This window comes from Tenrec ecaudatus, chromosome 6 (genome assembly GCF_050624435.1).
Source record: "Tenrec ecaudatus isolate mTenEca1 chromosome 6, mTenEca1.hap1, whole genome shotgun sequence".
NCBI classification, from domain to species: domain Eukaryota; kingdom Metazoa; phylum Chordata; class Mammalia; order Afrosoricida; family Tenrecidae; genus Tenrec; species Tenrec ecaudatus.
The window spans coordinates 6,890,946-6,918,722 of NC_134535.1; the positions used below are offsets into that span (position 1 = coordinate 6,890,946).

The following is a 27,777-nucleotide window of genomic DNA, read 5'->3' on the forward strand; positions in this document are numbered from 1 at the left end:
CAGCCGGGACTTTCCCATCGGCGTCTCATCTCTACATTTGTCTCATGAGGGCGGGTCAGCGGCCTCCACGGCGGCTGTGGATGTGAGTGGATGGTCTTCAGCAGCGAGCGTGGCCCAACCCGGTGCCTGCTGGCCTCCCGAGTGGGCCCTGGGAATGACCGCACCCACATCCAACGCCTTGCACAACACCTGGCACGTTTGCACCCAGCGCCTCGCTGTGTCCCCTTTCTACCAGGGGGGACTGAGGCCCAGAGAGGGGCGTGAGGTCCCCAGAGCCCTCCCGTTACTAGAAGGCAACACTGGATTCAGGCCTCTCTCTTGGCAGACAACAGCAATACCAGGCTCCTTTTCTAACGGAAGGAGTCCGGGAGCTGTCGCGGTTAGGTGTCGGGCTGCAGTTCACACAGTCGGCAGTTCGTAACCTCCAGCAGCTCCTCGGGAGAAAGACAGGGCTTTCTACTCCCGTAAGCAGTCACAAACAGTGAGTGTGGTTTTTTTATTCGGCAGTGCCTCAGGCTCACAGCCCTCAAGCCTGGCGGACTCACAGCGACCCTACAGGGCAGGGGAGAACTGCCCCCTGTGGGTTTCTGAGACGGTCACTGTACGGGAGCTGAAAGTCTCAAGTTTCTCCCACAGAGGGGCTTGTGTTTTTGAACTGCTGACCTTGAAGTTAGCATAACCACCACGTCACCACGGCTCCTACACGATTGAGCGCTTGGCTGCTAAACGAAAGGTTGGAGGTTCAAGTCCCTTTGTCTCATGAGACAGATGTAGAGATGAGACGCTGATGGGAAAGTCCCAGCTGCCGCGTGTCCGGGGGTCCAGAAACAGAGGTCTCTGCATCTACTTCTGGAAAACCTGGCTCCTCATTCAGGAAGCGTGGCTGGCACGTCCCGATTACGGCCACCCGGGGGCAGCATCGCCCCATCCATCGCCTGACTCAGCCTGCTGCAGCCTGTGGACCAGCGTTTCTCAACCTTCCTAAAGCCGCGGGCCTTTCAGGCAGCTCCTCATGTTGTGGAGACCCGCCAACCATGAAATGATTTTCGTTGCTACTTCAGCACTGTCATTGTGCTACTGTGATGAATCATCATGTACATATCTGACAGCAGGATGCATTTTCACTGTTACAATTTGAACAGAAGATGAACCTCAATACTGACCCGGCAGGGGAGACGCCGGGAGCACGAAGGTGGGTTTCCCAGGGCGAGGCTGATCCATTGCACTCCGGATGTGCTGATCCCTGTGATCTCCCCAAATGTGGGAGACTGCTAGAAAAAAAAAGAAGAAGAAAAGATTAACCACAAAAACAAAATGTAATTCTATATTGTGAAATATTTATGTCTGATGGCAAAGCAATGAAATTTTGTCTGGAAGCGTGGTGTGGCATGGGTAGCGGTCTGCACGCAGGGCTCTCCTAGGTGGATGGACCCGCCTGGAGGCGGAGAGAGGAGCGGTGTCTCCATTCCTAAGACCATCAGAAATATGTTTTCCAATGGTCTTAGGCGACCCCTGTGAAAGGGTCGTTTGCCCCCAAAGGGGTTGTGACCCACAGGTTGAGAACCGTTGCTCTAGAATCTCACAGACCAGGAGCCCAGGACAGTGGCCGGTCAGCTCAGCGGGAGACATGGCAGGGCCTGAGGGCTCTCGGGTCTGAGACCGGGACTCGGATGTACCCCCTCCACCACCTTGGAGCAAACACCAACAGACAAAGCCTGTGAGGGGTTCAGGACTGGTATCCAGCTGGCCTTCAGGCTCTGCCCGGTGCCCCCTGGGTACGTCCCTCTCCCCCTCTGGGCCCCCAATCCCCTGTAAAAGTGGCCCAGCTCAAGGCTTGCAAACTGACCGTCCGTGGCGTTGGTGGGTCTCGGCGTCTCTGAGCACCACTGATAGGGGCAGAGCCTCTGGCAGCACTGGGTGGGGCCCCCATGGGCCTTGTTTGCTCAGGACACGTGTCTTTGAGGTAACTCGAGGTTCCCCCACTGATACAGCCTGTTGAACAGCGTGTCTTTATGGGAGGGGTGCGATCCATCACTGAAAGGGCTCAGCGACACCCCCCAAATTACATCCACCAGTGGGGCTTTAAGGGGATGGGAGGAGGTTGGTCCAGCACGGCCCTTTGTCCTGCCCAGAGGGTTCCTGGGAACGTCTGAGCCTGGGCAGCCTTCCCGCCCCCCCCACCGCCCCCGTGTTGGAGCCTGTCTCACTGGTCCACGGGGATATCTGGCAACATCTGGAGATGTTTTTGCTCGCTACCATCTTCCTCCCATGGTGGCGACGTGGCCCGAGATTCTTAAAACCCAAATCTAATTTTGCCTCTCCCTGCCCAATTACCCAGAGTCCAGCTTTATGAAATTGGGCCGGGAGAATGCTGAAATTAGATTTGGGTTCTGAAAATCCAATTTCCAACTGGACTGCATGCGAAAGGGAGGCATCGGGGTGGCGCGGATCAGATGCCAGGAGCCTGCTGACAGCCAGCCAGGCATCCTGGAAGGACTTAGGGATGAGATCTCGGACTTCAACCCCCAACACAGGGAAACAAAAATCCTCACGACCGGACCAACAGACGTCGACGTCATGACTCACAGAGAAAGATCGGCGCCCACCTACGTACACAGCGGTCAAGCCATCAAAGAGCTGATTGCATTGGGTACATGGACTTCAAAGGAACTCGTTAAAGTGTGAAGTAGCAACAATGTCACTCTGAGGACTAAGAAGCCCCGGACTTTTCGATCGTCCCCTCGTGTGTGGCGGCTGGGCGATTCATAAGGAGGACCTCGCCCCGAAGAACAGAGATGTCTGAAGGAGGCCGCGGGCCAAGAATACGGAAAGCGCCATGGCCTGCCAGACAGACAGACAAATCTGTCTTGGCAAAGGGACAGCCAGTGCTCCCCTTGGGAGTGAGCATGACGTGTCCTTTGGGCTTGAGGTCAGGGGAGACCCGTCCCTGGAGAAGGGCATCTTGCTCGGGAAAGTGGGAGGTCATCAAAGAGGAACTCCCCCAACAAGAGGAGCTGACGCAGCGGCTGCCACCGCTGGACTCAAGCCTCGCAGCCACGTGAGGCTGCTGTGCTGTTACTGAGGGGCCCTGACCCACAGCGACCCTGTGGACACCAGAGGAGGCACTGGCCAGTCCTGGGCCATCCTCACAATCCCCGCTATGGCCGAGCCCATTGCTGGAGCCCCGTCTCAATCCATCTCGTTGAAGAGCGTCCTTTTTCTCTAACCCTCTCTGTCTCACTGCAAAGACTGGCCTCTCCTGACAACCGGTCCAAGGTGTATGAAAGGAAGGCTCCTCCCCCTCGGTCCTAAGGCTCACTCCGGCTGTGCTTCTTCCAAGACAGATCCGTCTGTCCTTCTGGCAGTCCTGGGGGCTTCTCCAGCACCACCGTTCCAAGGTCCATCTTGGGCTTCCTGATGTGATGCCCAACTTTCACAAGCCTAGGAGGCAATTGGAAATGCCGGGACTTGGGTCAGGCACCTCTGGGTCCTCAAAGTCGCATAGTTGTTCATCGGCTCTTGAAAGAGGTCTTGTAGAACAGATTTACTCCCTGCGGGGCACCTTTTGATCTCCTGACCGCGGCTTCCATGAGCCCCGGTGGTAATCCAAGTAAGACCACATCCTTGATCACTCGGACCTTCTCTCCGTTTACACGGAGGTTCTCCGTGGGTCCAGTGGGGAGGTCCTGGGTCTGCTTTCCAGGGAGTGGGGATCCACACTGAAGGTGGTAGCGGTGAATCTTCAGCAGCAAGGGCTGCAGGTCCTCTTTGCTTGCAGCTGGCAAGATTGTATCACGTGTATCTTTGTATTATTATTATTAAATCATTCTATTGGGGGCTCGTACAGCTCTTATCACAATCCAGACGTCCATCCATTGTGTTAAGTACATTTGTACTTTTGTTGCCATCATCATTTTCAAAGCATTTTTTTTCTACTTGAGCCCTTGGTATCAGCTCCTCATTTTTCCCTACCTCCCTCATAAACTTTTGATAATTTATGGATTATTATTTTCATATATTATACCATCCTCTGTCTCCCTTCACCCACCTTTATGTTGTCCCCCCCACCCACCTCCCTCTTATCTTCCTGGTATCTCCAGTCTCATTGTTGTGCATAGCAAATGTGGTGAAGAAAGCTGATGGTGCCCGGCTATCAAAAGCTATAGTGTCCGGGCTCTAAAAGGCTTGAAGATAAACAAGCGGCCATCTAGCTGAGAAGCAACAGAGTCCAAATGGAAGAAGCACACCAGCCTGTGTGATCAGGAGGTGTCCATGGAATCAGTTATTAGGCATCTAAGACCCAGAACAGAATCATTCCATTGTGAAGTGGGGAAGGGGGCACAGAGTGGAGACCCAAAGCCCATCGGTGGACAATTGGACATCCTCTTACAGAAGGGTCACAAGGAAGAGACGAGCCCGATGGGGTGCAGTACAGCACTGATGAAACATACAAGTTCTCTAGTTCTTTAAAGCTTCCCCCACCCCCCACTATCATGACCTCAATTCTACCTACAAATCTGACAAGACCAGAACAGGTACACTGCTACAGATAAGAGCCCACAACACAGGGAATCCAGGACAGATCATGAGAGTGGAGATATGTGTATCTTGTGTTAACACAAGTGAAGAAATGATCATTTAGTGAGTATTTACCTCACATTTCATTCTATACTTTGACCTTCAGTAGCCTTGTGTTCTTATTTTAGGGGATCTAACTAACACAGGATCTCGATTTTTAGACATCTAGTGGGACAGTTGTCCTTTCACTGAAGAGCCTGGGTCTTTCATGGAGATTACTGACAACGTGTTTGGTTTGACTTATGCAATCTTAGGCTCCTAATTTGTTCTCCTTCTACCCCCAGCCCTCTCCCGTCTTCTTCTGAACTGTGGGAGAATGTTTTTTACCGCTTGTCTATTCTCCTCTCTTTCTTTCTGGTGGTTAAGAATTTATGGACTCTGTGACTGTCCTTTTAATGCCTTACCCTAGCTATTTTAACACTGGACATTTAGCTAATAAAGTCAGAACTTAATATATTTACTGACCTCCAAAATAATTAAAGGAACCGAAACATTCATTTTGACAATCCCCTGCCAAATTATACGGTGGCATTGGCCAACATTTTAATTCTAGTCTGTTCTTGCTTCCGCGACCACAAATTAGTCATCATTGTGGCTGAATCACAGCCCGTTTGCTCTCCTCAAATACTTACCCGCCTTTCCCCCTCCCCCTCCCCTACCCCACCCCCACCCCGTGCCTTCTGCATGCCTAGTAGGTCCAGCCTCTGGAATAATTTTTATTTTATCTGAAGGGTATCACATGAAGAATTTTCTTCAGGGAAGATATTCTGATGGTTAAATAAAACAAACAAAAACCTCACATTCTTTCTGTCCGGATATATATTTTTATTTCGCCCTCATTTAAAGGATAGTGTATGTGGGCAACTAACTGTGTCCTTGGAACGTTGGAAATGGGGTTCCAGTGTCTTCTAGCTTCCACTGTCAACCGTGAGAGGCTGGCGTTCATCTCAGGGGCCAGCTTTGTTCTCAGATGCTGTTGCCTACTGCTCTTCCTGGCTGATCTGCCACTTCCCTGGGGGGTCTGGACGCCGGTGTCTTTGTTACTGTTCTCCTTGGGGTTCCCTGGGCTCCCTCTCTGAGGTTGGGTGTCTAAAATTCAAGAAGGTGATCGGCCGTGGTCTCTGAACATATGTGTGCCAGACTCTTTCTTCTCCATCTTCTCTGCAAGTCCTCTCGGGCTCGCTCTCATCTGCTGCTCAGTTTGTTCACTCCGTCTTAATTTTAAGTGTCATACGTGTCGCGCTTGTCTCTGTTCTTAAGGGAGCCCTGGCAGTGTGGTGGGTGACAGGCCAGCTACTAACTGCCAGGCCAGCAGTCAGAAACCACCTGTCGTTCCTCGGGAGAAAGACAAGGCTTCGACCCCCATGGGGTGGTTTGACCCTGCCCTTGAGGGTCGCTGTGAGTCGGAAGCCACTCGGTGGCTGGGAAGATGTGTTTCCTTTTAGCTTCTAGAAACCGGGTTGTTCTTCCCAGTCGCATATCCACTGCTGATACTTTTTTTTCAGGTTCAAAATTTTTAATTTATTTTTTAGCATTTTATTAGGGGCGCATACAACTCTTACCACAATCCATACATACATCAGTTGTGTAAAGCACATTTGTACATTCTTTACCCTCATCATTCTCAAAACATTTGATCTCCACCCTAGCCCCTCCCTTCCCACTCTCCCCTCCCTCATGAGCCCTTGATAATTTATGTTGTTATTTTGTCATATCTTTCCCTGTCCGACATCTCCCTTCACCCACTTTTCTGTTGTCTGTCCCCCAGGAAGGAGGTCACATGTAGATCCTTGTAACTGGTTCCCCTTTTCCAACCCACTCACCCTCTACCCTCCCAGTATCGCCACTCTCACCACTGGTCCTGAAGAGATTATCCGCCCTGGATTCTCTGTGTTTCCAGTTCCTATCTGTACCAGTGTACATCCTCTAGTCTAGCCTCATTTGTAAAGTAGAATTGGGACCATGATAGTGGGGCGGGGAGGAAGCATTTAGGAACTAGAGGGAAGTTGTATGTTTCATCGTTGCTACATTGCACCCTTACTGGCTGGTCTCCTCCCCAAGACCCTTCTGTAAGGGGATGTTCAGTGGCCTACAAATGGGCATTGGGTCTCCACTACACACTCCCCGCCTCATTCACAATTATATGATTTTTGGTTCTGATGATGCCTGATACCTGATCCCTTCGACACCTCGTGATCACACAGGCTGGTGTGCTTCTTCCATGTGGGCTTTGTTGCTTCTGAGCTAGATGGCCACTTGTTTACCTTCAAGCCTTTAAGACCCCAGATGCTAAATCTTTTGATAGCCAGGGACCATCAGCTTTCTTCACCACATTTGCTTATGCACCCGCTTTGTCTTCAGCATTTGTGTCAGGAAGGTGAGCATCATAGAATGCTAATTTAATAGAAGAAAGTATTCTTGCATTGAGGGAGTACTTGAGTGGAGGCCCAATGTTCTTCTGCTACCTTAATACTAGACCTATAAATATATGCACATAGATCTATTTCCCCATCCTCATATATAAATATATTTACATATGTGCATGCCTGTATTTAGACCTCTATAAATGCCCTTTGCCTCCTAGTTCTCTCCTCTATTTCCTTTGACTTTCCTCCTGTCCCACTATCATGCTCAGCCTTCATTTGGGTTTCAGCAATTCCTCTTGCTTACATTGCCCTTGATCACGCCCTACCAGGCCTCCTACACCCTCCTCACCACCGATTTGGATCACTTGTTGTTCCCTTGTCCCTGGGTTTGTTAACACCACTACCTTTCCCCTCCCCCCACCTCCCCTTCTCCCATGTCCCCCAGAACTGTTGGTCCTGTTGTTTTCTCCTCCAGATTCTTCATCCAGTCTATCTTATTTAAACACCTCCTGCAGAGATAATACCATGCACAAAAACAAGACAGAGCACAACCGAGCAACAATATAAAACAAAACAACAACAACAAACCAATGACAAACACAACACAACAAGAAAGAAAAGCGTGTAGCTAGTTCAAGGACTGTTTGTTCACTGCTGATATTTTGAGCTGGTCTGTTCTTTCTTTAAAAACACAAAGTTGGCACCTTGCGTTTGCTTGTGTGCCACCTGCGACCACTTCAAACCTGAAGATGTTTAGGACCGATGTTTAGCGTCTCAGATCTGTGGGCTCTCCCTGTCTCCCTGGTGACGTTGCTGGAGTTGTATTGGTTTGCCTGCTCACTTCTTCACTATGAGGACAGAACCTTCTAGAATATAGCCTATTCTAGAATAGAAGGCTGTACTCCACTGCGAGGAGTGGAAACACAAGGTCGGTTTGCGTTGTGCTCTCCCTCCCCAGAGTAGGGGCACGGCTCACTTCTACCCGCGGACTGAGGACACCCTCAATCAGGAATTGCTTGAGATTCATTTCTGCCCTTGAGTTTTGGGGAGCCACATAGTAGCATGCATTTAAACTGAAAATCATGTGAGGTCCAATGTGTGATTACAAATTCTGGATGGAATTGTTTCTCTCTCTCTCTCCCTCCCTCAACTCAATATCAAGGTCAAGACAAGCAGGTTTCCTCTCTGGGTTTATTTCAGCCCTGTGGCATTTCCTTTCCTGTCTCCCCACCCTCTGGACGCTGCTCCTCGGAGACTCACATGGAGGGATCTCCTGCTAGACGCTGTTTGGGCAGACCCAGCCTTTCTCCCCTGTTTCTTGACAAAAAGCAGAGGCTCACTCCCTCCAGGGACCCCATTCTTCACTTTGTTTTTGGGGTGTGCATGGTTTTTCTTACTTCCACGGCAGTTCAGCAATGTGTAAAATAAAATATCCGTAATGTGTTATACGGTTTTTTTCCCCCTCTTTTATAGTTATTTGAATCAGGAGATCATTCCAAGTACCTAATCTGCAAGTTTGCCAGAGACAGGCATTCTGAGAACTGCCTCGGACCCATTTTTAGCCATTAGCCTATCCTTCTCTTTTAACACACCACCCAAACCAAACTCGCTGACGGCAAGTCGGATCCCCCTCGCCCTCTCGGACAGGGCAGAACTGCCCCTGCGGGTTTCCCAGACTGTGAATCATTCCCGTAGGAGAAAGCCTCTACTTCCTCCCATGGGGCGGCTGGTGGGTTCAAGCCGCTGACCTTGGGGTTAGAGGCCCAACGGTTAACCCACGATGCCATCAGGCTGCCTTGCCACATCACAGCACATGTCGTTTTATGCATGTTGTCCCCCTTTGTGGTTGTCTTCTGCCATAGTCCCCTCCCTCCAGACCTTGAGCCAGGACAAGCAGTCAGGCGGGCTCAGTGAACTCAGTGCTGACACCGCCACGGAGCAGCGCCCTTGCGGAAGGGATGAGGGGAGTTGAGGCTGGGAATGCGGGAATGAGGATACTAAACAAACCGACAAACCCAAACCCGCTGCCGTGGAGGCGATGCCCCTGACCAACCCTGCAGGACAGGACGGACCGGTCCCCGTGGGTTTCTGAGACGGTCACTCTGCGGGCGAGCAGAAAGCCCCCTCTTTCTCGCTCAGAGCTGGCCTGTGACCTATCGCTCCCTAGCTGTGCCTACACACCCCACACATTCCAGGTACACACAAGGCACGTGGGCAGGACCTGGCACAGCAGAGGCTGCCGACCCCAGCCCCGCCTCTTGCTGAGAAGTACCTTTCTACCAGCATCTGGCGCAGAAAGCTTCCAAACTGACCTGCCACCGAATGAAAATAGTTTCCCACCCGCCGACCCCGGGCTTGTGGCTGTCGCAGCAGACCCTGACCAGAAAGTCCAACCCACGGGCGTCAAGAGGCCAGCAGAGAAGGAGCTGGCCTGTCACACGGAGACCTCAACCCTCCTCTTTCTTAAAGTAGAACGAGTCCCGATGCAGAACGAGACACGGGTCTTCCCAACGTGTGCGCCTTCTCCCACCTCCCTTCGCACTTCTGACTCAAGGGGGAAAATAACCCACCAGGAATTCATCTGCTCCAAGGACTGCTTGCCGGCCAGCTTGCATATATGTGTGTGTATATGCATGTGCGTGTGTGTGCACTCACGGCAGAGTTATTTCTGGTCTTGGTCTTGGCAGCAAGAACTATAAAGCAACAGTGAGCGACTGGGAGATGTTTGGAAGCTGTGCCAAGCCAAACAGTGTCTAAAAGCCATGTCTGATCCGGCCAACCTTGTGAAACTGTGTTTTAACTCTGCCAAACACACACACACACACACACACACACACACGCACACGCACGCCCCACCTCAAGACCCTCACAATGTCAACGCGGGTACAAACGAACTTCAGAAGGATATACCCTGCAGTCCTAACGTGAGAAGCCACCCAAGCTCCTGGGCCTGGGGCCGCCCACGCGTCTTTGGAGGGTGAGTGAAGAAGCAGGTGGCATTGGAGCCAGACCGCCTGGAGGTTCCGGGGAGACTGAGGCTCAGACGGGGAAGGTGGGCTTGTGAGACAGAGCTGGGTGTGCCTACCTCCTTGGTGGTGGGAGCTTGGGCACGTTGCTAACCTGAGCTTTCAAACACCTGAGTTTCGGGGATAGGGGTGTGAAGGACGCCAATGCAGGGTGGGAGCAGCAATCAAATGCAGTGACAGGCAGTTCGGTATGGTCCCAGAGGGTAGCCACTGGCCCGCGCAGGCGCAGTGGACCCTGTGTGGTGATTGCCGCGGGCGTTGCCCGTACGATGCTGGTGGTGGCGACGGTGCTGGTGCCGTCATCATCGCTGGTCGAGATGGTGCTGATGAGGTTAAGGTGCTCGTGATGGCCATGCGGGTGAAGGAAGAGGAGACAAGGGGCTGTCAAGCAGGAGATGGGAGGATAAGAGAGAGGAGGGGGAGAGAGAGGATTAGCATCCTAAAGAGCAGTCACTGGCAGAACCAGGACGCTAGCCCAGCTCTCCTGACCACCAATACTGAATTCCCCCTCCCATTGACCACCACTAACACGGCAGTCGTACTCTGGGTATTGTTGATGGTGGTGGTGGTGGGTGGTGGGTGCCTGCAGATCGCTGTCACGCCTCCCACCCCCACGGACCATCGAACAAAGCCCTGCCCGATCGATCCTGCCTCGTCCTTATCATCGTGAGATGCTGAGCCCAAGGCGGCAGCCCCTGTGTCCACCCGTCTCAGCAAGGGCCTTCCTCTTTGTCACTGCCCCTCTGCTTGACCAAGCCTGCTGTCCTTCTCCAGGGGCTGGTCTCTCCTGACAGCACGTCCAAAGTCCCTGAGATGGAGTCCCACCATCCTTGCTTCTAATGAACATGCTGGTTGTGCATCTCCCCAGCCAGGCGTTCAATCGTCTTCGCCAGCCCCATCGTTCAGATGCATCCATTCTCCGTTGGTCTTCCTCATTCAATGTCCAACTTCCATGTGCCTATGGGGTGACTGGAAATCGACCCCTCCGATGTGATTTAAAGTTCCCCGTGTGCCGCCCCCACAGCTCCTCTGTCGATTTAAGATGAACTTTGTCAGGTAATCAGGATAGACCCATCTCACAGATGCGGACACAGAGAAAGAAGGATTTGTCCGATCCCAGCAAGTCAGTAGCTGAGCTGGGATTTGAACTGGCGTCTCCGGGGCTGAGGTCTGGAGACCTGGTGCTTCCTCCACCACCCAATGGCTCCTGGTGGTAAGGTCAACCTTGTTTCTCTCTTTAAAGCAGCAAACCAGCACTTACGAAGGCTGGGCCCTGTGCTCACCCCTGGGAAACGAATCGGGACCAGGCCCTGTCCCAAAGGAGGTGACAAGCTGGAGAGCCAAGTGGCTGTGTAAAGAAGAGCCCCCAGGAGAGGTGACAGTCGACGTCTGCAGCTCCTCCTGCTCCCACCTCAACACAACCAGTTCCCACCGACCCTGGGTGCACAGCAGGTGGCTCCATGAGGTCGCTGTTCATAGTCCTCTTCAGAAGAACTCGCCAGAACTGCCTTGTGAGGGTCTCGGAGCGGGTTCCAACCTCCGGCCTGCTGGCTAGTAGCAGAGTGCTTTACTATACCACCACCGGGACATGTCTCCTCCCAGCTCCCTCCCCAAACCCTGCTAAAAAGACAAGTAAAGGGACTTCACAAAGCGCCATAGACGCAGAAGGATGGAGAGGCTGGGCTGTCAACGTAGGAAGCTGTGAAGCAGAAGGACTGATGGGCAGGGGGGTCACGGGAGCCTAAGCTGATGTGAGGAAGAGAACACCCCACCGAACTCACATCAAGGACCCCCAAAAGGCTGTGGATGCGCTACTGCAGGCGCCCAGAAGGGGAAGGGAGTGGAGTCGGCTAAGAGGAGGAGGGCCGATCCATCCTGTGTTCAAAGAATAGTTAGAAATTCAGAGGCTTCTCCCTAAGTCAAGGCCACCAAGTGAAAAGTCCCCACACCTGCTCCGCGGAGGATTCAGGAGGCTTCTTCTCGTGAGAGAATGAAGCAAGTACACCTTGGGGACCGGAAATACCATTCTGGGCGTGTGTTTATGGGATGTTGAGAATCCCAGGCTCCCCCACCCCCCATCTGTGTCTTAGAAGCTTCCCTTGTGGCATGGTTGGCGCTCATCGGCTACGCTAAGGGTTGGTGATGTTCACCCAGCCAGCGGAGCCACAGAAGAAAAGCAGGGTGATCTTCTAAAATGAGGGCAGCCCAGAAAACCCACTAGAGTCGCTGTGGGCTGTCACAGTGGGGTTACTATGCATCATCATCAACCCAGGGACGAGTTTGGGGAGTGGTATTTGTGTCTAGAACATTAGCAACCAAGCCTTCAGCCTGGCAGGATATTGGAACAGCGTTCCCTGGGGGATCTGACTGGCCACAAGAGAAATCTTAAATAGGGAAATTAAGAGTCAACAAACTAAACATCCCAGCCATGGCCAGCAGGCTTAGTGTCCACTTGGCTGGGCCAGGATTCACAGTAGCTTGTCCATGGAGGCCTCCTCCAGGATGTGGCCTACCATAATGTAAACAATTCCAAAATGGGATCTGCTGTAAACAGCAGAGAATTAGGGAGGTGTAATGGCTCCCCGTTGGGCTGCAATGTCCAAGGTTGACGGCTCAATACCACCCGGCACACCCCGGGAGGAGGACGGGCTTCTCCTAATCTTGAAAACTCAAAGGGATCAGTTGTACTCTGCCTTATAGGGTCACTGTGAGTGGACATTGGCTCAATTCAGTGAGTGTCTGAGATTGGCTGTCTCCTTTTCCAAGTCACAGCCCTGATGCAATTGAAAGGACGTTTTTTTGGTGGGGAGGGGTGGGTGTGGTCTGCTCCTACTTAAACAGGCTGTGCGAAGGCAGCGATCTTCCTGCTGACCTGGATCCTGCACTTGTCCCATCAACCTCTGGTTCTGGAGACTTGAGCCAGCAGCCCGCCATCTTTGCTACTGATCTTGGAATTCGGCACCTCCGCCTCCACCTGCCTGTAGTCATGGTCTTCCTGGCTCATCAGCCCTGTCGGCCGTGTGAGGCAGGAGATGCCTCCGGCTTAATATCTGACCCAAGAGCATGAATGGGACTGGGCATACCAACTTCTACAACTGCATGAGCTACTTTCCTGATATAAATGCCTCCCTCCCTTTCTTCTTCCTCCTTAAATAGATAGAGATAGCTGGCTGTGCTTCTCTAGAGAACTCAGTGCGCCCACCGACACGCTCAGAAAGCCCAATCAAGCTGACCCCCAAGGATGACCAGAGGTGTACAAGAACAGCGCCCAGGAAAACTGAAGTCAAAAGACTGGCAGCCAGACAACGTGGCAGAAATAAAGACTATACAGAGGGAGCAAAGAAGAGTTTAAACAAAGCTGCCATCAATGTTCTAAGAGGAAGAAGACAAAGCCCTCGTGGACCAAGAACAGGGCACTATAAACTGGGAACATTCAAAGAATTGAAAAAAGAGAGCTCTGGGAACGTTTTTAAATAGCAGAGATTCTTAAAATTCAACACAAAAGTGTCAGAAGATACATCTGAGAAGATACTGTGCAAAGTGAAGGCAAAGGACAGAGACAGCAAATAAGAGAACAAAAGAGAGAGAAGGAACCGCCTGACAAGTCGGAAAGGAAATAAACTGTTGAAGTTGAAGGTCTTCTCTGGAACCAAAAAAAAAGCAGGCCTAAGTTTATCGATTGCAAGGACCCACCAAGTATCTTTGGCAATGGTTTCAAAGAGGCCCGTGGCAAGGCACACCATCCTGAAGCTGGGGCAGTGGGACAAAGACCCTGCGCGCTTCCAGGGAGAGGGGAAGTGTCACCCAGGAGGGTCAGGACTTGCTTGAGAGTTCTTGGCAGCAACACTGGGAGTTGGCAGCCCCGAGAGTGTGCCCAACAAGCCTTTAAAAGACCACGGACAAGAATTTTAAATGCTGTGGATGATAGATATACCTTGATAAATATATCCAGCCCAATTATCCATCAGTGTGCGGCTACAGGAAGATCTGTGGTACATGCAAAGATTGAAACTGTCCTTGCTCTGCTCCTCCTCGTGTGATAGGTAGCCGTTCTCCTGCAGTCCCAGCCGCATCCCCGAGACACGATGGTGACGGTCTGAGTGAACGGATTCGGCCGCATTGGGCGCCTGGTCACCAGGGCTGCTTTCAATTCTAGTAAAGTGGATGTTGTTGCCATCAATGACCCCCTCATTGATCTGCACTACATGGTCTGCATGTTCCAGTATGGTTCCACCCGCGGCAAGTTCAACGGCATGGTCAAGGCTGAGAATGGGAAGATTGTCGTTAATGGGAAGGCCATCTCCATCTTCCAGGAGCGAGATCTGCCAACATCAAGTGGGACGAGGCCGGTGCCGAGTATGTCGTGGAGTCCACCGGTGTCTCCACCACCATGGAGAAGGCTGGGGCTCATCTGAAGGGCAGTGCCAAAAGGGTGGTCATCTCTGCCCCTTCTGCCGATGCCCCATGTTTGTGATGGGCGTGAACCACGAGAAGTATGACAACTCCCTCAAGATGGTCAGCAATGCCTCCTGCACCACCAACTGCTCAGCCCCCCTGGCCAAGGTCATCCAGGATAATGTTGGCATCGTGGAAGGACTCATGACCACCGTCCATGCCATCACTGCCACCCAGAAGACCATGGACGGCCCCTCTGGGAAACTCTGGCACGATGGCCGTGGGGCTGCCCAGAACATCATCCCTGCATCTACTGGCGCTGCCAAGGCTGGGGGCAAGGTTATCCCGAAACTGACTGGCATGGCCTTCTCTGTCCGTCGTGGATCTCACATGGCGTCGGGAGAAAGCTGCCAAGTGCGATGACATCAAGAAGATCAAGAAGGTGGTGAAGCAGATGGCCGATGGTCCCCTAAAGGGCATCCTGGGCTGCACTGAGGACCAGGTTGTCTCCTGTGACTTCAACAGTGACACCCACTCTTCCACCTTTGATGCTGGGGCTGGCGTTGCCCTCAACGACCACTTTGTCAATCTCAGTTCCTGGGATGACAATGAAATTGGCTACAGCAACAGGGTAGTGGACCTCATGGTCCACATGGCCTCCAAGGAGTAAGAGCCCCCCTGGACCAGAAGCCCCAGCAACAGAACTAGAGGAAGAGAGGCCCTCAGCTGCTGGGGAGTCTTTGCCCCCATTTCAATCCCCCAACACACTGAGAATATCCCATCCAGACCCCCTGAAGGAAGGGGAGGGGCTTAGAGAGTCTGATCTTGTCATGTACCATCAATAAAGTACACTGTACCCAAAAAACAAATAAAAGACATTTTCTTTCCCTTATATCCTTTCTCTGGAAATGACCAGAGAAGACAGTTGATCCGAATGAATGGGCAAACCAAGGGACAGGAAATTACATCCTACAGGATGCAGACAGGATGCAAGGAGACTTCCCAGGCTGCTGGAGAAAGAAGCTGCCAATCTGCGAACCATCCACCCAGCCGGAGAGGAACCGATGTCGGGGCGGCTCGGAATGACAGACGAAGACTTGTAGGGGCTGTTATTTGCCTTTGAACCCTCTCCTCCTCGTGTGGAGCGGACGGTGCGTAACACAAAGAACGAAGGGCTGCTCGGCCCTGCCCTTTCTTCACCACCTGTGAGACACTCGGGTCCCCGCATGTGGCTACGGGTCATCTCATCTCAGGGAGGGTTGTCCTCATCGTGGAGGACCCTCAACTTTGCCAAATGGGGTGTCCTGTTCTGGGGAGTGGACGTTCTGAACGCTGGAAGGTCCCGTGTCTCTGGAAGAGGTGCAGGGCTGGATCCGTGGTAACTGCGTTGAACGCCAAGCAAAGGAGACACGAGGCCGTAGTCGGCTGGGGAGGAGGGTGGCACTGTGCAGGACAGGAGGGCACAGACAGTGATCTGTTCTCCACCTTAACACTGGCATGGCCCTTCCTTCCTCTGCCAGCCTCTGTTTAGACTAGTTCTCAGGAGCCAACCCCTCTGACATCCCCTCCCATGAGGCACAGGTGCCTGGTTATCAACCACCAGGTGCTGTAACTTCTTCAAGCTCTCACAGCTCATGAGAAGAAGAAGGAAAGTTGGAGCCCAGGTAGGTTGGAGCCCTGGACTCAGGTAGGTCTTAATTACTGAAAACCAAGGTGATCCAAATGCTAAGATCACTATAGAGAGATCTGAGGAGATGGGAGGGATGTGTTTGTGGCGAGGCTGAGGGAGGCAAGATCAAAATCCTCACCTGCCAACATAAGGAGTCAACGAAGCCCCGGATGACAGGGACCGCCATCAGGAAATGTTACAGGGCCAGAGGCTTTGTGATTGCTGTTTTCAGGTGCCATCAGATCAGTTGGGACTCATCAGGACCCTGTGCACAACAGAAGGACACACTGCCCGGCCCTGAGCCATCCTCACCATCACTGTGATGTCTGCATCCATGATCACAGCCACCGTGTCCATCTGTCTCCTTAAGGGCCTCGCTCTCTTTTGCTGACCTACTGGACCAAGCGTGACGCCCTTGTCCAAAGACAGGTTCTCTCCTGACACCACGTCCAACGACGTGAGACACGTTCTCCCAGAGCTCACTTCGGAGGAGCATTCTGGCTGTACTTTGTCCAAGACAGACTGGCTTGGTCTTCTGACAGGCCATGCATGGTGCTTTCAGATCTCTCATCAAGTGCCCAGTTCCACGTGGCCTTTCTATCCACTGTCCACACGTCCACCTGCATACGAGACCACTGAAACCAGGCGCCTCCAACAACACGGCCATCGACCTTTTCGAGAGCCTGCCAGACGGCTCGTCTGCTCTCAATCGCTTCTTGAATATGCTTTTTTTGGGGGGGGGGGGGAGAGAAGACGATGTCACCTGTCGGCGTGCCCTTTCAATGTGCTCTGGTGTGACAACGTTGCTCTGTTCCCTCGTCAGCTCCACTCACCGGCCTGCTCGGTAGTGACGGTAGCCGACTGATGAGCGGGCTTCAATCATCTATTTTAAGAGAGGGCTGATTCCTTGTGGTTCCCTAAATAGTCTCTGCATTTCTCACCCTCTTACCTCCCAAAATACCCAGGCTCCGTGATTCATCCGGCCCTGCCTGGGGGAGAGCCAGGAAGCACGAAGGACAAGCTGGGGGAGAGGCTGCAGGGGCCCAGAGAGGAGGCCGGCGAGGCCAGTCAGTATGACTCGCGCGCTTCCTGTGTGCCCCAAGAAAGGTGCTCCGTGGGCTGTGCTAGGCTGTGACCTTTACAGAAGCCGATACCTGGGCTTTGCTCCTACAAAGTCACTGGGTGGCTTTGAACCGCTGACCTTTCGGTAAGCCGTACAATGCTTCACTGTCCCGGCCGCCAGGGTTCCTGGGCTAGAGGATCCACAGATGTTCTAGTTGGGCGGGAAAGAAGCGTCCAGCCGGATCTGGAATGGCCCCTGGGAAGGGAGTGGCTGCTGTGAGTTTGATCAAGGAGCGTGGTGTGTGTGTGTGTGTGTGTGTGTGTGTGTGTGTGTGTGTGTGTGTGTGTGTGTTTGATGTCTGTGTTTGGGGGTTTGGGTCTGTGGCAGCCAGGGAGCTGGGAGGAGGGAAAGGATCAGAGCCCCTTCTGGGATGGGGTGAGGGGTGTGGGACAACAAAGAAGAGGGTTTCCCCCCACAGTCCTGGCACCTCTGCTGGGTAGTTTCGACTCTGCCCCCACTCTCTCACATGCTGAGCTCCGGTGCCCCCCACAAGGAGTTCCAGTGTCAGAAACCCGCAGGAACAGTTGTACCCCTCCTGTAGGGTCAACTCAACTGCAGTGAGTTTTCCAAGGTCTCACGGGTCAAAGGGGGTCCCCTCAGGGCCTCGTCTGTCATTCTCCAAGCCACGACCCCGTATGGGGAGAAGCTCTTTGGAGGGAGCGCTGGCTGGTCTGGGATGAGAAGCCTGGTGGGGGCGGGGTGGGGTGGCATGGGGAGCATCCTGGGGAAGGGTGTTCCTCATTCACAACTGACCCCAGCAGGTTGATCCCAGCAGCCCCTCAATGAACAAGGTTAGCTCAGATGGGGTGGGGCATCGGCCACTTCCAGTCAATTGGGGACCATAACTCACATGGGGGTACCAGTTTGGCACCACGGGGTGCTGTTGACACTGTCAAAGTGGACCACACCACAATGATGGTCTCCAACACTGGAGAAGAGTCGCTGCCACTGGGTGAGGTGTTTCATAATCCCATCACTATTTTGTAGGGATACATAGTATTCCGTTGTGTATACATACCAGTTTTTTAAAATCTATTCCTTGATTGATGGAAATTTAGGCTGTTTCTAATTTTTTGCGATTGTAAACTGCGCAGTGATAAACATCGGGGAGCAGATAGCTGGTCATGGTTTGTTTCTCATTTCTTCTGGGTATATGCCCGGTTGTGGAATTGCTGGGCTGTATGGTAGCTCGGTTTCCATCTGTTTTAGGTATCGCCAAATCACTTTCCACGGTGGCTGTATTTATCTACATGACCACCAGCAGTGAATGTGCACACTTATCTCACCGCACGCCCTCCAACATTTGTTGCTTTCTGGTTTTCTGAATTGGGCTTACACCTTTGTGGGTGTTGGGTGGCGCCTCATAGTTGTTTTGATTTGCATTTCCCAGAGGGCTAATGATCAGGAACATTTCCTCATGTGTTTATTGGCCACACAGATTTCCTCCTTTGTGAATCTTCTGTTCACGTCTTTTGCCCACATCCTCAGTGGGCTATTTTTTGTTGTTGTTGTTGTACACTTGCAGAACTTGTAGATTTTCATAATAAGTTCTTTGTCTGATATGTCATGACGAAATATCTTTTACCAGTCTGTGGGCTCTCTTATTACTCTCTTGATGAAATCTTTTAATGTACACAAGTGTTTTATATTTAGTAGGTCCCACTCATCTATTTTATCTTCCTCTCTGTGTGCCCCTCCTTATGTCTGATAGCCCATGTATTCCCTGCACTAAGGTTCTTAGTTTTGTCTCAGTTTTCTCATTGATGATCCTGATCGTTTGGGGGTTTACCTTAAGGTCTGTGATTGCCTTGAATTGGTTCTCGTGTATGGAGTGAGGTAAGGTGTGGTTGGTGGGGGTGCCAGCCACCCACCACGAATCACGAGTTCAGTAAGAAAAATTGTACGGTTGATTGATATATATATATATAATAACATAGTCATAGAGAGCATGAGAGATAGAAGAGCGAGTCAAATAATGGAGTTGGACACATTTCACAGTAGCATGCTCACCCCCTGGATGGCCATGATGTTACCAGCCAGGTCTGCGCACAGCATGGGCCGAGGCGAGGTGGGGTGGAGACCCAGCAGGATGCTCGAGGACCCCGCTTATTGCTAACCAAGGGTTATATCTAGTTAGGGGGGTGTGATTACAGGTAACCACATGTCATAGGAAGGGGCAGTACAACAGGTATACACGTCACAGGAAGGGGATGTACAATGGGCATAAGGGTGACAGGAAGGGGATGAGCTAGGGGTGCACACATGATAGGAAGGAGGGGAACTAGAGGTATACATGTGACAAGAAGGGCAGACCCTAGATTCAATATGGCGGTCTAACCTTGGTCACCCTTGGGTGGGCTTGACCCCTCTGGGGTCTCCTACAAGGAAACAGTCAACTGCTATCCTTATCAGAAGGAAGTGGGTCCTACTTGTTGTGGGATAAACAGTGGGTGACTGCTTGCTCTGGATGGCTGATAACCCTTAGGGAGAATAACCCCTGATCTACTCCTGATGACCTCCAAGTGTATAGTCATTCGCAAGCAGCTAAGTTTGGCCTATATTTGGGGGAGACAGTTTGGGAAAAATCCTTCTGTTTCCCACAGTCAGGGACTGGGTTCATTCTTCTGCAGGCTGATATCCATCTGCTTCCCATTGGATATTTGGGGCGCCTTTGTCAAGGACCGGTTGTCTGTGTGCTGCTGTTTTTATTTCTGGATGTTCTGTGCTTATCCGGTGGTCTGGGTATCTGTCAGTGACACCTGTGGCTGGATGATGAGTTTTAAAGTCAGGCAGTGCAAGCCCACCCACTTTGTTCTTCCTCTTGAGGAGTCCCTTGCCACTTCTGGGGCCCTCCCTTTCCAAAGGAAGCTGGTGGTCAGGTTTTCCATTTCTTTGAAAAATGATGCTGGCATTTGTATCAGGAATTCATTGGACTTACGTAATGCCTTAGGCAGGATTGACATCTTTACAATATTGAGTCTTCTGATCCACGAGCATGGGATAGTCTTCTGTTTGTGAAGGTCCCTTTTAGATTCTTGCAATAATGTTCTGTAGTTTTCCTCATACAGGTCTTTTGGGAGGTTTTTTGGATAGATATAATCCCTAGGTATTTCTGTTTATGCATAGCTGTTGTGAAGGGTACTACCTTCTTGATCTCTTTTTCTGTAATCCCCTCAGTTGTGTATAGCAATTCAATTGACTTTTGCTTGTTGATCTTGTATCCTGCCACTCTACCATATCCCGCGATCGCTTCCAGCACTCCTATTCTGGCGCCTTTGGGGTTCTCCATATACAAAATCATGTCATCTGCCAATAATGTCAATTGCACTTTTTCTTTCCCCAAACGTATACCTTTGATATCGTTCTGTTGCCTTATCTTATTGGCTAGGACCTCCCGGACGATGTTGAATAGAAGTGGGGACAAGGGGCATCCTTGTCTCATCCCCTTTTTCAATGGGAATTGTAAGGTCTCTCTCTCCGGGACTAGATTTCAGCCTCGGTCCTTGGCTCCGCGTGAGAAAGATTTCATGCCGAAGCCGGGCTGGTGATCCAAGTGAATTTAATGAAAGTTCAAAGAAGCATCAGGTTTTACGCGGCACCCATAGGATTCCTTTGACCACGCGGCCTGGCAGAGACTGCTCCGGGACACACAAGGATCTCTCCCCTCCCACGAAGACGACCAGACCACCCAAGCAAGACAAGACAAACCAAGAGAAGACCCCTCTCCCTCTCGGACCATACCCCGGAGGCGACAGAAAGAAAACCTTTCCTGAGAGCTGGGTCTCTGAATCCGCACGTCGAGCCTCCTACTTGTGGCATTTCTGTGATAACATCACGAGAGAACTAAGACACCGCTGGAGAAGTAGTACATTTAAGCCATTGACAACGGTGTCACATAGTTCTTTACTTTTTAAAAATGTTTTGATTATGAATTGGGTGAAGGTTTACAGAAACCACTGCGCAGCTTTACACTCAACAACTCATACACATTTTGCTCCATCCCGCTGACTTCCCTCCCCTCGAGGCAACATCACCCGCCCGGCCTGCCCCTGGGTCTCCCATCCCTCCTCCCCCTGCGGAACACTGTCCTTGCTTCTTGGTGTTGCTATGGTGGATGGGCGCCAGTGAGTCGGTTCTGACCCACAGTGAGTCTGCGCACAACGGAACGAAACACGGCCCGGTCCTGCTCCGTCCTCACCACTGTTCCTGCGTCTGAGCCCATGGTTGTGGCCACTGTGTCCATCTCGTCTGAGGCCTTCCTCTTTGTCACCGCCCCTCTACTTTCCCAAGCATGATGTCCTTCTCCAGGCACCGGTCTCTCCTGACAAGTCCAAAGCACGTGAGATGAAGTCTTGCCATCCTGGCCTCTAGGGAACATTCTGGCCCTTCTGCTTCCGAGGAGAATTATTTGTTCTCCGGAAGATCCATGGTACGATCACAATCCTTTGCCATCATGATGCTTCTCCGGTCTTCCTTCTTCAGCTCCTCCGCCAGTCTGTCGTACTGCGGTGGCTTGTATGTTGTTGTGATGCTGGAAGCTATGTCACCCGCATCTCCTGTCAGCAGGGTCAGCCGCCTAAGGGGAACAGGTTCCAGCAGAGCTTCCAGACCAGGAGCAGACTAAGATGAAGGAATGGGCTGTCCACTTCGCAGGAAGCCTTCACTGGAAAGCTTATGAACAGAATCGACGTCATGCTGCGTAGGGTCAATCCTTTATGCAACATGAGTGGCACCTTACTGAAGAGGGGAAAGGACACGGAGGCAAACACAGAGGGAAGAGGACCGCATGGCGATGGACTTACGCCAAGAAAGGCCTGTTGCTTGTCAGGTGCCACGGAGTCAGTCTGGGTTCGTGGAGACCCTATGTGCCATCGAAGGAAACTGCCGGGTCCCGTGCCATCCTGATTGCTGGCTCTATCTGAGCCCGCTGCTGTAGCCACGGTGTCGACACAGGTCACAGAGGGTCTTCCTCTTTTGAGCTTTCCCCTCTCCCAAGCACCATGTCCTTCTCCAGGGTCTGTCCCCGCCCCCCCCCCACATAGCATTTACAAAGTGCCTGAGATGGAGTCCCCCTACCCTTGCTTCTAAGGAGCGTTCTGCCTGTACTTCTTCCAAGAGAGATGGGGTCATTACATAATCTCATGTTAACTTGATGAAGAAGTGTAGGGGCGGAGTCTAGCCTGTCAATCAGGTCACAGCCTGATGGTGCCTCCTTATGGGTGTGGCCTTCTCCTGAGGATTCTGGGAACTTTCTCTCTCTGCCTTCGCTTTCCTGTTGACAGGATACGTGGAGCCACGCTTAGGTCTGTGAGAGCCCTGGAGATGCTTCCACTGCCACTGGATCCACAGGACTTTGCATCCACCAGCCTGTGATCCTCCCGCCTTTTGCGTCATTGCATGTGCTGCGTGAGTCTGAAGTGGGATTTATAGACTAGTAATGGACTTATGGGCTAATGCCAGACTTCTGGAGTTGATCTGGACTGGGCTGGGAGGTTTTCTTAATATATGATTACTCTGATATAAAGCTCTTTTCTTACACTTATCTGAGTGTCTCTGGATTTGTTTCTCTAGTCAACCAGTCAACACAAGAGGTTCTTCGTTCTTCCGGCCGGCCATGATCTGACCCAACAGTTTCCACCGGAGACGTTGTGGTTGCGGGCCACCAAACTAATTCCAACTCCTGGCAGCCCTGCATGTTCCACGGTAGAACTCTGTGCCATTGGGTTTGCGTGGCTGTAATCCTGCTGGAAGCAGACGGTCCCCAGCCCTTTCTTCTGTGGCACTGCTGGGTGAGTTTCAGCTCCCAGTGGGCAGGTCAGCAGCCAATGGCCAACCACTTCCCACGTAGACCAAGTGAAGACCGAAACCTGTACTCTCGTGTTCCCTGCAGCCCTTCCCAAAATCACCAACAGGTGGGAGCAATGGAAAACTCCATCAGCGGGCAAGCGGGTGGACATAATGTGGTCCACACACATGACGGCACACGACTCTGCCGTGAACGGACATGAAAGTCCCTGTGTGCACCGCCACACGGGGGAACCTGAAAAAAACAGCGATGGCATGATCTCACCAAGGTCATGAGCAAATGCCGAGAAACCCCAGATGATTCCTGGTGGGCAAGGCTGTGAGGGGGAGAGGGGCACTGACTCTATGCTCACGACGGTGGCGGAATCGGTTGGGAAGGACAGCAGTAATGGATGTGCAGCTTGAAGAACATCAGCAGATTCCCTGCGTGTAGAAATGGTTGAAGTTCCTTTGGGTATGTTTCCGCCACAATAATTAAAAACAGAAAACAAAAACGTAGTTAGAAAAGTAGTCAATACAAGTTTTTTTTTAAGCAGATGTATTCCACAGACTGAAAAAAATCGATGTAGTGTCGATGCATCCAACCGCCAACCGAGAAGTCAGCAGTTCAAAACCACCAGCTGCTCCAAGAGACAAAGACGAGGCTTCTACTCCCCAAAGAGTTACGGTCTCAGAAACAAGCAGGGGCAGTTCTCGCCTGCCCTACGGGGACACCACGGGTCAGACTGAGTCAATGGCAGTGAGTTTCATAAAGCAAAGCCAGTCTCAAAAGAACTGACTAAAACTGCATGTGCGGATGGAGCGGGTCTCTGGAGCAATGGCATTCAGCAAGCTTTCAGACTCACCTAGCAACGCTCCCCACCCCTTGCCTGTCCATCTGTACAGCTGGCGTGGCAGTGATGTCAAAGAAGATGGGAGACACGGTGCTTTTGAACGCTGCTGAAGAATCTTGGAAACACCAGGGACCACCACATGGACACGCTGATCTGTCTTGGAAGAAGTACAGCCAGAATGCTCCTTAGAGGCGAGGAGGGTGAGACTTCATCTCGTGACCTTTGGACGTGTGACCCGTCCCTACAGCGTGACATCCTGCTTTCTAAAGCGGAGGAACAGTGAAATAGAGGCAGGCCCTCCACAAGATGGCCTGACACCGGGGCTGCAACAATGTATCAGGCGGAGGATCAATTGTGAGGACGGTGCAGGACCGGGCAGTGTTTCGTTCTGTTGTGCCTAAGGTCGCTCCGGGTCGGAACCAACTTGCTGGCACCTGACAGCAACAGCAAGGAGCTCTTTCCACGCTGATCGGAGCGCGGCCTCGCCACTCCCACGTCTTCTCCCTTGACTTTCAGGATGAAGGAATGCCCAGCTGAGAAGCAGAGTCGGCCTGTGAGCCGTGGGTGCAGGTGAGAGCTGGTGAGCCCGTGGGTGCAGGTGAGAGCAAGGGGAGGCGTAGAGAAGAATCCAGCTGGGCCTCTGAGGATCCGACCATGACAGCGGCCATGGAGGCGCTCCATCTAGTTCACCAGCACCTTGTCCTCTCCAGGTGAAGGTCCCTGAATAGTGGAACCCACTGGGTTGTTCTTCTGCCTCCGCATTAGTGGTTGACCCTATCACTCTATGTGAGGTTGTATGGCTCAAAGCGGAGGAGATTTTCTTTTCCAAAAGGGAAAAGAGATTTAAAAATAAAAAGATCTTATAGACAACTCAAAAAACAAGGTTAAATAAATGCAGGTGGGGGAGTGATAGGAATGGCAAACGTTTCCACCAATCATGTCAAACGAACATCTGCCTGCTGATTGGACAAGTGTGAAAACCAGGCTTGGGGGTTTTGTTTTGTTTTTCTTTGGGGAACTTGACAGAATGATACCAAGTTTCGTCTGGAAAAATAAACAGATGCGGTCAGCCAGGGGAATTCTGAGGAAAAACAAAAGTCGTGAAGGCAGGCTGGCTCCAGCAGATGCTCCGACGTCCTGTGAAAGTACAGTGATTTCTAAAGTTTGGTGTTTGGGAAAAGAAACAGACAGCTCAGTCCAGCCCGGAGTGCAGGACTGGATGGGAACAGTTGTGGGGATTGAGCATGTGAAGGAAGAAATGAAGGCGGGAGGGAGGGAGGAGGAAAAGGAAACATCTTGTATCAGAGGGTGTGGTTGTTACATAATCTTGTGTCAACTTGAGACTATTAAGAATGAAGGGGTGGAGTTTAGCCTGTCAGTCAGGTCACAGCTTGATGACCTCATTTGGAGGCAAAACAGAGATAAAGAGCTCACTGGAGGCCAGACCCACACTCTCTGCTTCATCTTCCTGCTGACAAGCCACATGGAGCTACGCTGATGCACCTAGAGCCCTGGAGCTGGAGAAGCCACGTGGAGACCCACACCAACGTTAAATGCTCCCGCCACCACTTTATCCACAAGACTTTCCACCCACTGGCCCGTGATCTTCCTGCATCTGGCCTCATTGCATGTGCTGCGTGAGTCTAAAGAAGAATGTATGAACTGATATCAGACCTATGGGCTTATATCAGACTTAAGGACTTGATCTGGACTGGGCTGCGATGTTTTCTTAATATATATACAACTGCTCTTTGATATGGAGTTCTCTCTTACACCTATATGAGTTTCTCTGGATTTGTTTCTCTAGCCAACCCAGACTGACACAAAAGGAAAAGACATGTTATTCAAAGCATGGTACTGAGACACATGGCTAGCTAGTCATCTGGAAAAAATAGAGTGGAATCCCTTCCTCACCTCTTATACCAAAATAAATTCCATATTTCAACAGAATATGCGAACCAGAAGCAGCCTGAAAGGACGCCAAGGTGAGCGCATTGGTGAGCTTGGAAGAGAACTCACCTGCTGAGCTGAATTCAGACCCCAGGAGCCATCGTGAAACTTGGGGGATGGTGAGGGGAGAGGAGGTTACGTGGGTGGGAAACCCCAAGGATATTGTGAAGGGAAAAAAAAGCACAAAGCCCTTTCCAGTACTAAAAATAGATGGTAAGTCGAAAGCAGAGAAACTGACTTTTTTACATTAAAAAGTTAATACATGGGAATGAACAGGGAAAGAATGTCCAATAAATGAAGTTGGGACATCACATTAAAACACACACGTACGTCTACACTCGTGTTCCCAGAGACTGGGACATCCACATATAGATTTTACACAAAATCCTAGAAAAACTCGCCAGAAATATAAGTGAATGTTGGCCCGGTCTCTGAAAGAACGGAATCCTTCAAAGCCTTAAAATGACCGGAGAAACTAGGTGCGGACGGAGAGCTGACTAACTGCTTTAAACCTCTTCTATGAGTCCCTCTGCTCCTGCTAAAATTTGAAGGTCTCAGTGACATGGGGTCGCTGGAAAGTTGTCATGGACACAGTGGTATTTGGGGGGCTCTGTAACAAAAATACAAAAGTTTTAAAAAATCCTACTATATCAAAAATTTTAATTTCTAAATTAAAAAGAAAGGCTAGGCTCCAGGAAAAAAAAATCTGAATAGTCAAAGCTATTTCGTGGGATTGATGGCTTTGATCTATAAAATACTCAGATAAGTCCATGGAGAAAAGCCCTAGCACCTCACATAATTTTGGATAGAACCAAATACCTGGTGAGCCCAGTTTCTGGATTTGAAGGTTTGGGATTCTCTATAATGGGACACCGCAGTTTGCTGGCACATAAGACAGTTGATAAAGTGGATATGCTTCATATCGGCGTGACAAATAGCATCTAGCGTCTTAAGTGTCCATTGAGATGTGCTAAGAAAGAAGTCTACAAGACTCAGGACCCGGCTGGAACCACAGCCTCCCTTCCCTGACACCAGAGGAACTAGATGGTGCCCAGCTACTCTGATCAGGGTCACGATAGATGGAGACTAGGCAAAACAATGTGGGACAGAACCCCCCCAATTGTTAAAATCTATACTTACTGGACCAAATTAGCCTGAAGGATGCCCTAAGACCATTGCCCTGTGATAAACCTTAAATGGAAATTATCCGTGAGGTCGGCTTTTCGCTGAATAACAGATTGTTTCATGAAATAGAGATTACCCCGTGATTAATGAGCTTCTTTTAAAAAAAAATCGCTTACTGTCTGACATCAGAAGGCACCCCAGCAGCACAGCAGGTAAGTGTTCAGCTGCTCACCCAACTCTCTGCAGTTTGGGCCCATCAGCTGCTCCCGCTGTACTTCAGAAACATAAGTGTGCTGCTTTGGGGGGATTCACAACCTTGGAACTAACTCGATGGGGCAGTTCTACTGGATCCTACAGGGTCACTGTGAGTCAGAATCAATTCAGGGACTGTGGGTTTGATTTGAGTTTGATTGTCTTTCTTGTATACGAAAGAGCTTTATATAAAGAGTAATTATATATTTGAGAAAACATCCCACTCCAGATCTAGTCCGTAAGTCCGATACCAGTCCATAAATTCCTCCTCTGACTCATGCAACACATGCAATGATGCCGAATGCAGGGAGATCACAGGCCAGTGGGTGGAAAGTCTTGTGGATCCAGTGATGGTGGAAGCATCTCAGCGCTGGCGTGGTTTGATTTTCTATGAGGCTCAGTGGTACAAAAGGTACCCTAAAGCAAAGATGAGTCGGTAAGGGGCGGGGACACTAAAGTACCAGAACCGGTACAACCAGAACCGAATAAGTGAGAGTAATGACATGCGGTGGAAAATGTAGCCCATACTGAATAAAGTAGGCGGAACATTTTTCACCTTCGTCACAATACAATATTATTTTTGGAAGGAAAAAACCTAACATAAACATTGGCAAAAGCTATCTATGTAAAAGAAATCCCCAGAAAAATCAGTTGC

At 51.1% G+C, this 27,777-nt stretch overlaps 2 pseudogenes; both read left to right on the forward strand.

The window, feature by feature from the left end:
• Positions 1-1,155: 1,155 nt before the first annotated feature.
• On the forward strand, positions 1,156-1,277 carry LOC142451950 (U1 spliceosomal RNA; annotated as a pseudogene).
• Positions 1,278-14,055: 12,778 nt separating this feature from the next.
• On the forward strand, positions 14,056-15,035 carry LOC142450688 (glyceraldehyde-3-phosphate dehydrogenase-like; annotated as a pseudogene).
• Positions 15,036-27,777: the final 12,742 nt, after the last annotated feature.